Source organism: Xyrauchen texanus, chromosome 9, assembly GCF_025860055.1.
Source record: "Xyrauchen texanus isolate HMW12.3.18 chromosome 9, RBS_HiC_50CHRs, whole genome shotgun sequence".
Lineage (NCBI taxonomy): Eukaryota > Metazoa > Chordata > Actinopteri > Cypriniformes > Catostomidae > Xyrauchen > Xyrauchen texanus.
The window spans coordinates 31368130-31380585 of NC_068284.1; positions in this window are offsets into that span (position 1 = coordinate 31368130).

Sequence of the window (12456 nt, forward strand, 5' to 3'; positions counted from 1 at the left end):
ATCTTTGGAATTCTTCAGTACCCACAAAGCCACTACCATGTCAGTACTGTGAATGCATTTTTAAAAAGTGCTATGGATGCCATTTTTAGAAAGAAATTTAAACCCAGAGCACCCGAGGACACATATGGCGCGGCTTTCAATGCTACACAACATGTTGTGCTGGCCACATAAAATGGCTCTGCCAGTCTCCTCACTATATTCATTACGTTTTACAACCTCTCACATGTGTTTAATTATAATCTGACGGTCTTTTACCCACAGTGCCATGCGATGCACAACCACTTTAGGATTATTACCTCTCCTATTTCCAACCTAGACAGCTCAGCCCCACGAACTGCCATACAATTTGTAAGAGAGCAGCCTAAAAAGATTTACATCCCCAAATAGAGCCCCTTAAAGCACACACAATGCAACTTCAACATGGCTGGCATTCAAACTGTTATTGTTTTAACCAAACAAACCACTTCTAAACAGTCGGTCTGCATTGCAAGCTCATATTTAGGCCCTTCTGTAAACATCACTGGGCAGAATGAATCAATTAAAAGGGCATTACGTTAGTTCCTGTTTATTTAAAACATGTTTACACTGCAGGGGCCTGCCTGAAAATTCATATTGTTCCTGCACTAGAACAGGACCCAGAAATTGCAAACACATTTGTTAGTTTGAAGCGATTTCTGTAAATATTGATCGGTGCTCTGTATAATGAGGTCAGTGAACTAATGATTCTAGTTGGATAGATAAACAAGACCTATAGATGGACACATGTGGCGCGAGCATGAAGCTACTCCAATGGATTCCTTTCTGCGGGTGCCTCAGCTGAATTTTAAGAGTCACTGAGAATTGTTAGTCTATTTGAGTATAAGTTTGGCAAAATGTACATGTATACATACATTGAGAGGCAAAAGTATGATACCACCAAAAAGCTTCTCTTTTATAATTTAATCTACAATTTTTTATTATATTATCAGCATAACAATTTAAGTAAAAGGTATTCCATGGGGAATATATTTATAAGGATAACTTCTAAACCTTTAAAACTGATTTAATGTGTGCAGGGGTGCAAAAATGGGGTATGCAACATATGCAAAGCATAGGGCACCACATGATGCATTCATACTATTTATATCCCCTACCTATAATACCTTACAAATAACCAAAACACAATTTTAGACAATAACGAGATAATTTATTTTATTTAACTTTCATTTGACTTAATTTTATTTAACTTAAACATTTCTTAGCATTTTAAATGGGTTCTAATATGCATTTTAATTTATTTTATCAAGAGGTACCGTAATAGCTAATCCTCACCCTCTGTGTGCCGATGTTGCTCTGACTGTTACATGACAAAAATAGTCAGTGGGGGAATGCGTTCTGGCCTGGGGTGCAGAACAGAAAAAGGAAGATGGAAAATGAAAAACAGTGCATTAAAGCCACACTATGTAACTTTTGGCCCTCTAGGGGTTGAGACATAAAACTGCAAGTTTCTTGCGGAGGAACACTTTACCTCAGTTGTGATTAGGCACTGCTTTTTGGCGGATGAATCTCATGGTTTGAGGTGGAGATGACCTGAAGAGTGTTTTATTCAATACGCAATACAAATTAATGTTTGTATTATATTACACATATCATATTAAGAGATGAAACTTGTGAAATGGCTGATATGAGTCCGATTGAAGACACTATTTATATTACAATCTGCAGCCTTTGTGAACAATGCAAGTGAACTGTAATACTACAATAGTAGGTCTATGCACTGCAAACAATAAAATACTGTAATATAAAAATGCAAAACAAAACAAAAAGATGTATTAATGATATAATACTTTATTGAACATGAAAATATTATGCAGAAATATGTAATATAAGAATTACAATAATGCATATTTAATCATTTATTAGGAAGTAAAGTTACAACAGAGAGATGGGAACACTCTGAACAAATTAATAAACATTACTGTTCTATGAAATCGTTACAATATAGAAAACTTGAGATGAGCATAAATTCATGGGGATCCACCTTGTACCTATAGTGGCTTTTTAGGTCTGTTTAAACATCTGCTAAAAGGACAAAATGGATTTATTGCTCCAAAGACAGTAAAGTGACAACAACTTGTGCATTTCTTTGACTGAGGTAAAACAAAGAAAGAGAAAAATAGCCTAAGAAAACAGTAAAACATTTAGAGTCACACAGGTTAGGAATCTTGAAACTGCAGCAATGTTATAAAATACTCAGACGTCATGAATATTAGTAAGATTGTAACAGTAACTTCACTGAAAAAAACTAAACACAAACTAAACTTATCAAGACACTGCGATCGATAAACATGTAATGTTCGATTTATTAAAGCATGACAAACAATATAAGCTTCAACAACCCTACCAGAGAACATATCTAAGCAGTATAGCAAAAATATCAATAAATAAATAATTGCTATGTACATGACTGTTCATATAAAAATTCCACATTGATGTTGCATACCCCTCAACAAATGTGTAGATGTGCCACTGACTGTGAGCTCAGGTTGTCAATGGTAGCTTGTATGCTTCTGTTGAAACCTTTGGTAATTCAACTTCATTTAAACAAAATCATGTTTATTAATGGAATTTCTGGTGATACTGCATGTTCCTGAAGGGAAAATATCTCAGTCTCTGTACACTCTCATTTACATTAATGAATTAAGCAGACACTTTTATCCAAAATGACTTACAGTGCAATCAGGGTATACATTTGATCAATTTGTGTGTTACCTGGGAATCAAACACCATGCTCTACCAGTTGAGGTACAGGAACACTATACAAATACTTGTAATATATATGCAAAAATATCTGAATATTTCGCAATAAAAATACATTGTTTCTATACTTGTATTCAATTACTTTAAATCAATAGTTTTAAATGTGTCCTCATTTTTCTTTTGATTACTCCATTCAAAACTTTCATGGGATTGTAGTTCATTCCCTCATGAAAGATGTTATCTAACAGTCTTGTACCTTTTTATGTTTGTTCAATTGTAAAATACTTTTTTTCTTCTAATCATTTTGCAACGTAGTAATTCATCTTAGAGCTTATTTGTTTGGTTCATCGCTTAGAACTTTTTATGAGGGATTTTATGAAATCCCTTTGGAAAAAAATTTATGGGATAAAATTCTTCTGGAACAGATGCAGTCTAAAAGTGGGTGGGCACTGTTGCGCTTTATTGAAAAATTATTATGACTTTCAGAATTTCTTAGTATTTGATATGTTCCCCTCTTTGTTTTAATGACAGCATGCAGTCAGGCAAGCACACATTCTACAAGCATTTGCATAACCTGATGATCCATGTTGTCCCAGCATGATTTTCAATTTTTCAGAATCCTAAAACGTTCTGTTTATTTCAAGGTTTAAATGAAAAAAAGTCCAGGATTTTCAAAGTCATCTCTGACTTTTGGACCACACATTATGCATATGCATATAATATTTGTGGGGCTTTTGTGGGGCTTTTGTGGGGTCAGTCGTACTAAAAACATGTCTGCACTGGTTTAATACTAGACATATTTGGACAATAATTCTGCAATTGTTTTTTACGGTCTGGCCTTTTAGTAAAATGGTCATCACCACTACCTCTTTCCAATCATGTCTACCCTCTTAAAACTGTAACACAGGCCAAAAGAGAATAACAGTGAATAGAAAAGACTGATCTCACAGTGAAATTGGAAACAGTAGGTTGACTATTCTTCAGCAGAAATTTGTCTGTGCCTACCAAAATTCAAAACACTGCCCCCACTGCCTAGTTACATTTTTAGAGATTACATGTTAACAAGGCAACGGCAGTATATTGTTAATAATTTTTTGATCATTTTCATATCAATGTCATCATATTCTTACCCTGAAGCGCAGTAGTCTCACAGATGAACATTTTGAGCATGTGCTCTTTTATGTTACAACAGTAAGATATGCACCTCAGCTAAGGAATATGTGATGGACTACTAGTAAGTAGTAAGGGTTAAAAGTAAATGTGTCAGAGTTTTCAGCTGTTGACCTAGCAATGTCACTGATTTCAGGTTCATTGAATGATCCTACATCAGCACTGTGCTGATTTAGGTCCATATAGCATGATTGCGAGTGTGATATTGTTTATATACAGTTCAAAGAACAAGTACATTTTTAAAAATGAGGAAAAAATTTGTACAGTCATAAAAACTGCATTTGTGCATGGAACTACATTCTTACACAATTGATCAGACTCTGTCATTGCTGGTTCACACCAAATGATGCGTCCAGGCCTCCGTTAGTAATTCAATAATGTCACTTCAGAAATAGTATCACGGCTTGTGCTGTTTCTACCAAGTTATTGGATGAACAAGGATGGATGTGTGTGTGTGAGAGAGAGAGAGAGAGAGAGAGAGAGAGAGAGATGCAGCATGTGCAATCAACAGTTGCCACTCCCAAGCAGAAATGCTGTCAGCTTTCTCAGTGGAAAAATAGCCGTCAAAGCAGGAGTATATCTCCATATTTTGCGGTAGCCGAAGCGCATGAGTCATTCACTATAGAAACCACAGTCTCCTCCGCCATTATTAACAGTGTGTCCACTCCAATGTGGAAAGTCCGGTACGGGTTAAGTGCCTTGAGTTTGTGTAATTAATCAATCATCTCAGCTGTGATGAACCATAATGCTGAAGTTATTCATTTAAAAGAGTCTGAGTGCTGATGGTGTGAGACCATCAGTACTCATAGAATGTCTCTTGTCCAATCAGATTTGAGGACCAGAACTAAATGTTGTAAATATATATATATATATATATATATATATATATATATATATATATATATATATATATATATATATAATGCCTTAATGCTGAAGTTGTTCGTTTAAAGCCGTCTAAAGCTATTTCCTAGCTTTAGTGTTGTAGCAGTAATACAAGTGTTAACGTGGTGCTGTTGTATGTAAACACTGACTGACGATGACTTACTAACTGGCTCATATTACACACAAAAATTATCTTTTTCCACCACCTTCTTGCTAACATATGTAATGTCAAAAAATTACATGTAAAGAGACACATATACAGTTGCTCTTAACACATCTGCACTGCTCTTACACTTTTAGTGTTAGTCTTGCACAGTTTCGAATGGCATGAACACAAGCGGAGTGATACACACACAGTGAAGCGTCTGACACCATCAGTACTAATAGAATATCTCTCGTCCAATCAGATTTGATGACTGGAACTAACTGTTGTATATATATATATATATATATATATATATATATATATATATATATATATATATATATATATATATATATATATATATATATGCAATATTTGTTTACGTTTATTAGGGAAATAAATGTACAGCACAATTTATGGTTACTCCAGGGATGTTTGTGCATCAGAATTAGATGCTGGAAATATCACACCCCTTACTGAAACAGAAAATATGATTGGTATGAAAATATCCAGTTGCGTCTAAAATTAACATTCTGATTGGTGGATAAGCTTAGTCGTCTGTCTGTCTTAGTCGCCTGTCTTGCCTGTGCCATCATTTACGCTCCCGCTTCTCCATGCCATTTAGAGAGTATATCTGTGCGCTTTAAAAAAAATATTAATAATAATAATAAACACACACACACACACACAATTCACTCAATGGTGCTTGCATTGTGTTATTAGATTGAAAAAGTTCCGGGACAAAAGCCTACTCGTTGTACTGTTGGCCATATGTATCAACACTTATTTTAGGTGGACATATGCAAAATCCTAAGAAAGATATATGGGCTTACAGTGTTTGCCTGCGTATGCCCTAGACTACATTCAATGCAGGATCCCAACCCAGTTCTCCTATGCTACTGTCACAACGTGCTTCTGGTCACGCCACAGGGAAAGGTATACATTCTGGAGCTGATGCAAAAATGTCTGAAATGAGATAGTGATCATCAGTGAGTCAGCATTATTTGGCTGATCCTAGGATACCGGAACTCTCAAAAACTACATGCCAAGTTCCCATGTGATCATGTTGCATAGAAAGGTAGTCTTTTTTACCCGTATTAGTCATGCTAGAAGAGAGAGACCTGTGCCAGTCATCATAAATATAAAGCACACACACACATATGCACACTTCTAACTAATCAGCCCTATTGAGCTCAAGCAACAATGGACGCTCATCCTCTGGCCACCCAAGCAGCACAGCAGATAGTGTGTTCCTTCTTTTGAAAATGTTCCCTCCCCCTCTTTGCCTGCCTCATCGCTTTACTCCGATAGTTGCCATCTGAATGCAGCTATCTGTTATTAAAGGTGTCAGCTGTTATCTCACCCGTATATTATAGACTATTTAAGGGAGGAGAGATTCTTTCAGTTTGTGCCAGCAGCTGCCCTTCGTATCTCAAGCACCCTTCTCTAAACCGCTCTAACAGTTGTGTTCACACACACACACACACACACACACACACACACACACACACACACACACACACACACACACACACACTTTTGCTCTTTCTTTCCGCCTCTTTAAATCTCAGTCTAAATCTACCCTGATGAAGTTTATAGAACTGGATGGGAAGGAGATAGTTAGACCCCCCATTTTGAATCACAATGCCAGTGCCAATTGGCTCCCGCAGCTCACGAAACACTGCCAAAACTAGACATGAATGAGAGACAGACCTATCACTCTTGCAATCAGCTCTCTCTCCCTCCCTCTGTGTCTCGTATCTTCACTATAAACAGTACGTCACAGAGCTCCTCAGGAAGATGTAGTTAAACTACGTCAGCTCTCCTTATCTCCTAATCTTCCCAGCGGAAACTGTTAAAAGATCTAGACCTCACATTAAAGCATAAAACTGAACAAAATGCCATCATACAGGCCTAAAGCATTGCCTGCCCATAAAATGATCATGTATGCTTTAAAAACAATTATTATTATGGGATATAATTATTACATTATATTGTGCCAATTGTTTCAAACCTAACTTTTCAAGAAACTATTAAAACATTGTAATGAGGAGTAGGGCGGGGCCGGGCTGTGACTACACACAGCTCCCAATCAAGCTAATCAGCCTAGGAGAGGGATCAGTGCAACGGAATTCAGCAATTCGAGAGAGAGAGAGCCACACGCAGTCCCGGAACTGACAACTGCAGTGTGTCAGTTTGTGTTCTGTGTCTTTTTGTTTACGTTTTCATTAAACCATTCTTTTGACGGTTCAGCTGCCTCCTCCTTTCCCATTTGAAACTTGTTACAAACATAAACTGTGAATGAATATATTTATATTTATATTTATGCATTTGGCAGACACTTTTATCCAAAGCGACTTACAGTGCAGTTATTACAGGGACAATCCCCTGGAGCAACCTGGAGTTAAGGGCCTTGCTCAAGGGCCCAACAGTGGCATCTTGGTGGTGCTGGGGCTTGAACCCCCAACCTTCTGGTCAGTAACCCTGAGCCTCAACCACTGAGCCACCACTGCCCCCTATGAATAAATGTAACTGCACTTTGTAAACCAAATTCTCTGCTTGCGTTGGCTGATCAGTACTTACGTATATGCGTTTTCAGTCACAATTCCAAAGCTTCCAATTACGCTTCTGGAGTTTTCATTTGCAGTTCTGACACAATTATCTCATGTGGGCGGGGCTAACAAAGATGAGTTCTCATTGGCTTGTGAGATTTTGAGTGAAAGCTCTTTGGCCTGGAAGAAGAGTTAACCTAGAAGGGTCTCTGGTTCAGGGTTTGCATGTAAAAGAACGACAATCTGTTTGCGGTTTCAAAATTAATTAGTGTTTAGTGATATATTTAGGATTTTGGTTTTGTATTTTATCAGTATTGTTTCCTACGACTATTTTGTCATATGTTTTGAGGAGCAACATGGACGAATGCCTTAATCGTCATCAGCAGAACACTCAAGACAGCCTGAGGTAAGTCAGTGTAATTAAGACAAGCTAATAAATAAAAGTTATTGCTTTTCAGTCGGAGAGCTAGTATGAGTCCCTTAGATGACAGAGTGATTTTTTCCTGAAATAGTTTTGCATGCTCTTTTACTATAGTAATACTGTAGACTTTATTAACTATGTTTTTTTCATATACTGTATACAGGGGTATATATTTATATATATATATCCAGATGCGCTGAATGACTTCACGAAGACCACCCCTCCTCCCAATGACCAGGTGCTCTGTCTTACCATGGCTGATGTGAGGAAAACTCTACGTAGAGTCAACCCACAGAAGGCTGTTGGACCAGACAACATTCCTGGCAGAGTGCTCAGAGGATGTGTAGACCAACTGGCAGATGTTCTTACCGATATCTTCAACATATCTCTGAGCAGCAGAAGTCTTCTATGTCTTGACTCAACGACTACCGTCCTGTCGCACTCACACCCATCATCATGAAGTTCTTGAGAGGCTCGTCATGAGGCACATTAAGACCCAGCAGCCCCCCTCACTAGACTCACTGCAGTTCGCTTATCGTCCCAACCGTTCTACAGACGACGCCATCACTACCACCCTCCATCTGGCCCTCACCCACCTAGATAAAAAGGACACATACGTTCAAATGCTGTTCACAGACTTCAGCTCAGCATTCAACACAATCATTCCTCAGCACCTGATTGGAAAGCTGAACCTGCTGGGCCTGGACACCTCCACTCACTAGACACATCTGCAACTGGATCCTGGACTCCCTGACTGGGAGACCTCAGTCAGTCCGGATCGGGAAGAGCATCTCCACCACCACCACCACACTGAGCACTGAGGCCACCCAGGGCTGTGTGCTCAGACCACTGCTGTTCACTCTTCTGACTCACGACTGTGCAGCAATGCACAGCTCGAACCACATCATCAAGTTCGCCAATGACATGACCGTGGTGGGTCTCATCAGCAAAATGACGAGTCAGCATACAGAGAGGAGGTGCAGTGGCTAACGGAATGATGTAGAGCCAACAACCTGTCTCTGAATGGCGACAAAACAAAAGAGATGGTTGTTGACTTTAGGACAGCACAGAATGACCACTCTCTGCTGAACATCGATGACTCCTCTGTGGAGATTGTCAAGCGCACCAAATTCCTCTGCTCTATTACCAAGAAAGTCCAGCAGCATCTCTATTTTCTTAGAAGGCTGAGAAAGAACATCTCCCACCCCCCATCCTCACTACATTGCCATGTCTCCCTTCCCTCCATCAAAGACATTTTCACCAAATGCTGCATCTGCAAAGCAACCAGCATTGTGGATGACCCCACACACCCCTCACACAAACTCTTCACCCTCCTGCCATCTGGCAGGAGGTACCGAAGCATTTGGGCCCTTATGACCAAACTGTGTAACAGCTTCTTCCCCCAAGCCATCAGAATCCTCAATACTCAGAGTATGGACTGACACACACACACACACACACACACACACACACACACACACACACCTGTACACCATCCAACTTTTGCACATGTCCAGTTACGCTTAATTCATTGTCACTTTATACCTGGATGCTACCTCAATAACTGCAATGTCCATAAAACACTATTTCATAGTATGTTATGTTTGGCATTTTTAGAAAGTGTCATATTTTTTTCACTAATCAATTACAAATGTGTCTCTCACTGTGCCTATTGTCCTGTTCCTTTTAGTAATTATTGTACTGTCCCATACTTTCTGCACACATTGCACGTGCACTTTATGTAGGAATGTTATTTAGTCCGTGTAGTCTCATGTGGTCCTGTATTTGGTCCTATATTGTTTTATGTAGCACCATGGTCCTGGAGGAATGTTGTCTCGTTTCTCTGTGTACTGTACTAACTGTATGTGGTTGAACGACAATAAAAACCACTTGACTTGACTTGAAAACTATATCTTTAACCATTTTTGAGAATAGCCACATCCACATTCTAGAAATGTTTTTAAAAAATTGTTCAAAGCAGTTTGTAATGTTTTTCTGATGAACCAGAGGATGGAGTGGTGGTACCAGAGATCCATTGCCCCTCATCAGACTAGAATTTTACTATTCTGCATGGATTAATGAATCCCTTGACATTACCTTTGAAAGAACTGGAGCTCCAGACAATATTATACTGTGATATTATGCAGACTAGGTTCTACTAAATTTGTTTTGAGTTCACAATTCACAAGTACACAAGCAGTTAAATTGTATTAGTCTACACTCACCTAAAGGATTATTAGGAACACCTGTTCAATTTCTCATTAATGCAATTATCTAATCAACCAATCACATGGCAGTTGCTTCAATGCATTTAGGGGTGTGGTCCTGGTCAAGACAATCTCCTGAACTCCAAACTGAATGTCAGAATGGGAAAGAAAGGTGATTTAAGCAATTTTGAGCGTGGCATGGTTGTTGGTGCCAGACGGGCCGGTCTGAGTATTTCACAATCTGCTCAGTTACTGGGATTTTCACGCACAACCATTTCTAGGGTTTACAAAGAATGGTGTGAAAAGGAAAAACATCCAGTATGTGGCAGTCCTGTGGGCGTAAATGCCTTGTTGATGCTAGAGGTCAGAGGAGAATGGGCCGACTGATTCAAGCTGATAGAAGAGCAACTTTGCCTGAAATAACCACTCGTTACAACCGAGGTATGCAGCAAAGCATTTGTGAAGCCACAACACGCACAACCTTGAGGCGGATGGGCTACAACAGCAGAAGACCCCACCGGGTACCACTCATCTCCACTACAAATAGGAAAAAGAGGCTACAATTTGCAAGAGCTCACCAAAATTGGACAGTTGAAGACTGGAAAAATGTTGCCTGGTCTGATGAGTCTCGATTTCTGTTGAGACATTCAGATGGTAGAGTCAGAATTTGGCATAAACAGAATGAGAACATGGATACATCCTCTGATGGCTACTTCCAGCAGGATAATGCACCATGTCACAAAGCTCGAATCATTTCAAATTGGTTTCTTGAACATGATAATGAGTTCACTGTACTAAAATGGCCCCCACAGTCACCAGATCTCAACCCAATAGAGCATCTTTGGGATGTGGTGGAACGGGATGTGCATCCCACAAATCTCCATCAACCGCAAGATGCTATCCTATCAATATGGGCCAACATTTCTAAAGAATGCTTTCAGCACCTTGTTGAATCAATGCCACGTAGAATCAAGGCAGTTCTGAAGGCGAAAGGGGGTCAAACACAGTATTAGTATGGTGTTCCTAATAATCCTTTAGGTGAGTGTATATCAGACTCTTTATATACGCTAGTCTCTGACTAGCATTCCATCAAATATATGTTAATGTCTGATATTGCATTCAGTACCACATTCTATAGAATGCATACTTGCAATTACATGTTACATATACACCACTAGGAAGGACCCTTGCATCAGGCAAATACCATTTCAAATTCAGTTGCTTGGTGTTTCTTATATTAACATCCTTTATGCTTATAAAATTGAGACCACTTGAAGATATAAAAAAATCATAATAGTATATTTTTTGTCTTAAAAAAAGTAATGTGTTTTAATGTGTCGACTGTTTTAAGAGAAAGAATATGGAACTTAATCTGTAGATCAGACACATGTGAGTTTTCTGGATGATAAATTCCGATTGTCAACTGATTGTCTGAAAATTAACATGAATGATAATTCTCTAGTTTGATTTTGCAATGATATTCAAATGATATATGGTTAGTCCCAATGAATTAAATTGTACTAGACACTGAAATGTACAGTACAGGAACACTGAATCAATAAAAAGAGACAAGCCTTTAATGTGTACTAATGATTGTATTATGTAATATGGATATTGTGTATTATGTGTACATATTTGTTCTCCATCGTTTTTTGTTCCTTGGAACGTTTTAAGTATCTGATCAACAACATGCCACGGTAAAGCTTAACTTGTATTCAACCCAAAACATTCCTTTCACAAGGAAACAAGTATAACTTGTACTATGCTGCAGTTACTCTCCAAATATTAGCCTAGATAGCCTGACATTGTTCTTGTTTCACACCAGCCATTTTGACAAAGCAACAGCTTTCAACACATACTTTTTCACAAACTAAAACTAACATGTTGAACGAGATCGTGCCCCACGGTCTCATTCGTTGCTCTCCGACTCTACAAGGTAAAACCCCTGACCTGCTCTCTGCCTCTTACAATACTAAGGGGCCTCAACAGTAACTTCAAAAGCCAGAGGTGTATCAGATTCAGACAGGCCCGAGGTAGCTGACAGATGAGCCCATGTTGTGGGAAGCAGAGGAATTTACAACACACGCCTTTCATCTTCATAGGTGGGCTTATTGTAATGAGGACACTAGCCTGGGGAGTCACAACAATAAAACAGGAAGTGTGGAGCTGATACAAATATACTGCATTCCCTCCTCTCACCTAATTACCTCACACATTCTAAAAGTAATTAGTTGGTAAAAGTGTTGTGCTGAAGAATGTGAACCACTTTTTTAGTAGTGGAATTTCAATGGTACAATGTATGTAAACAACATCAAAATATGACAATTTTTCCAAGCA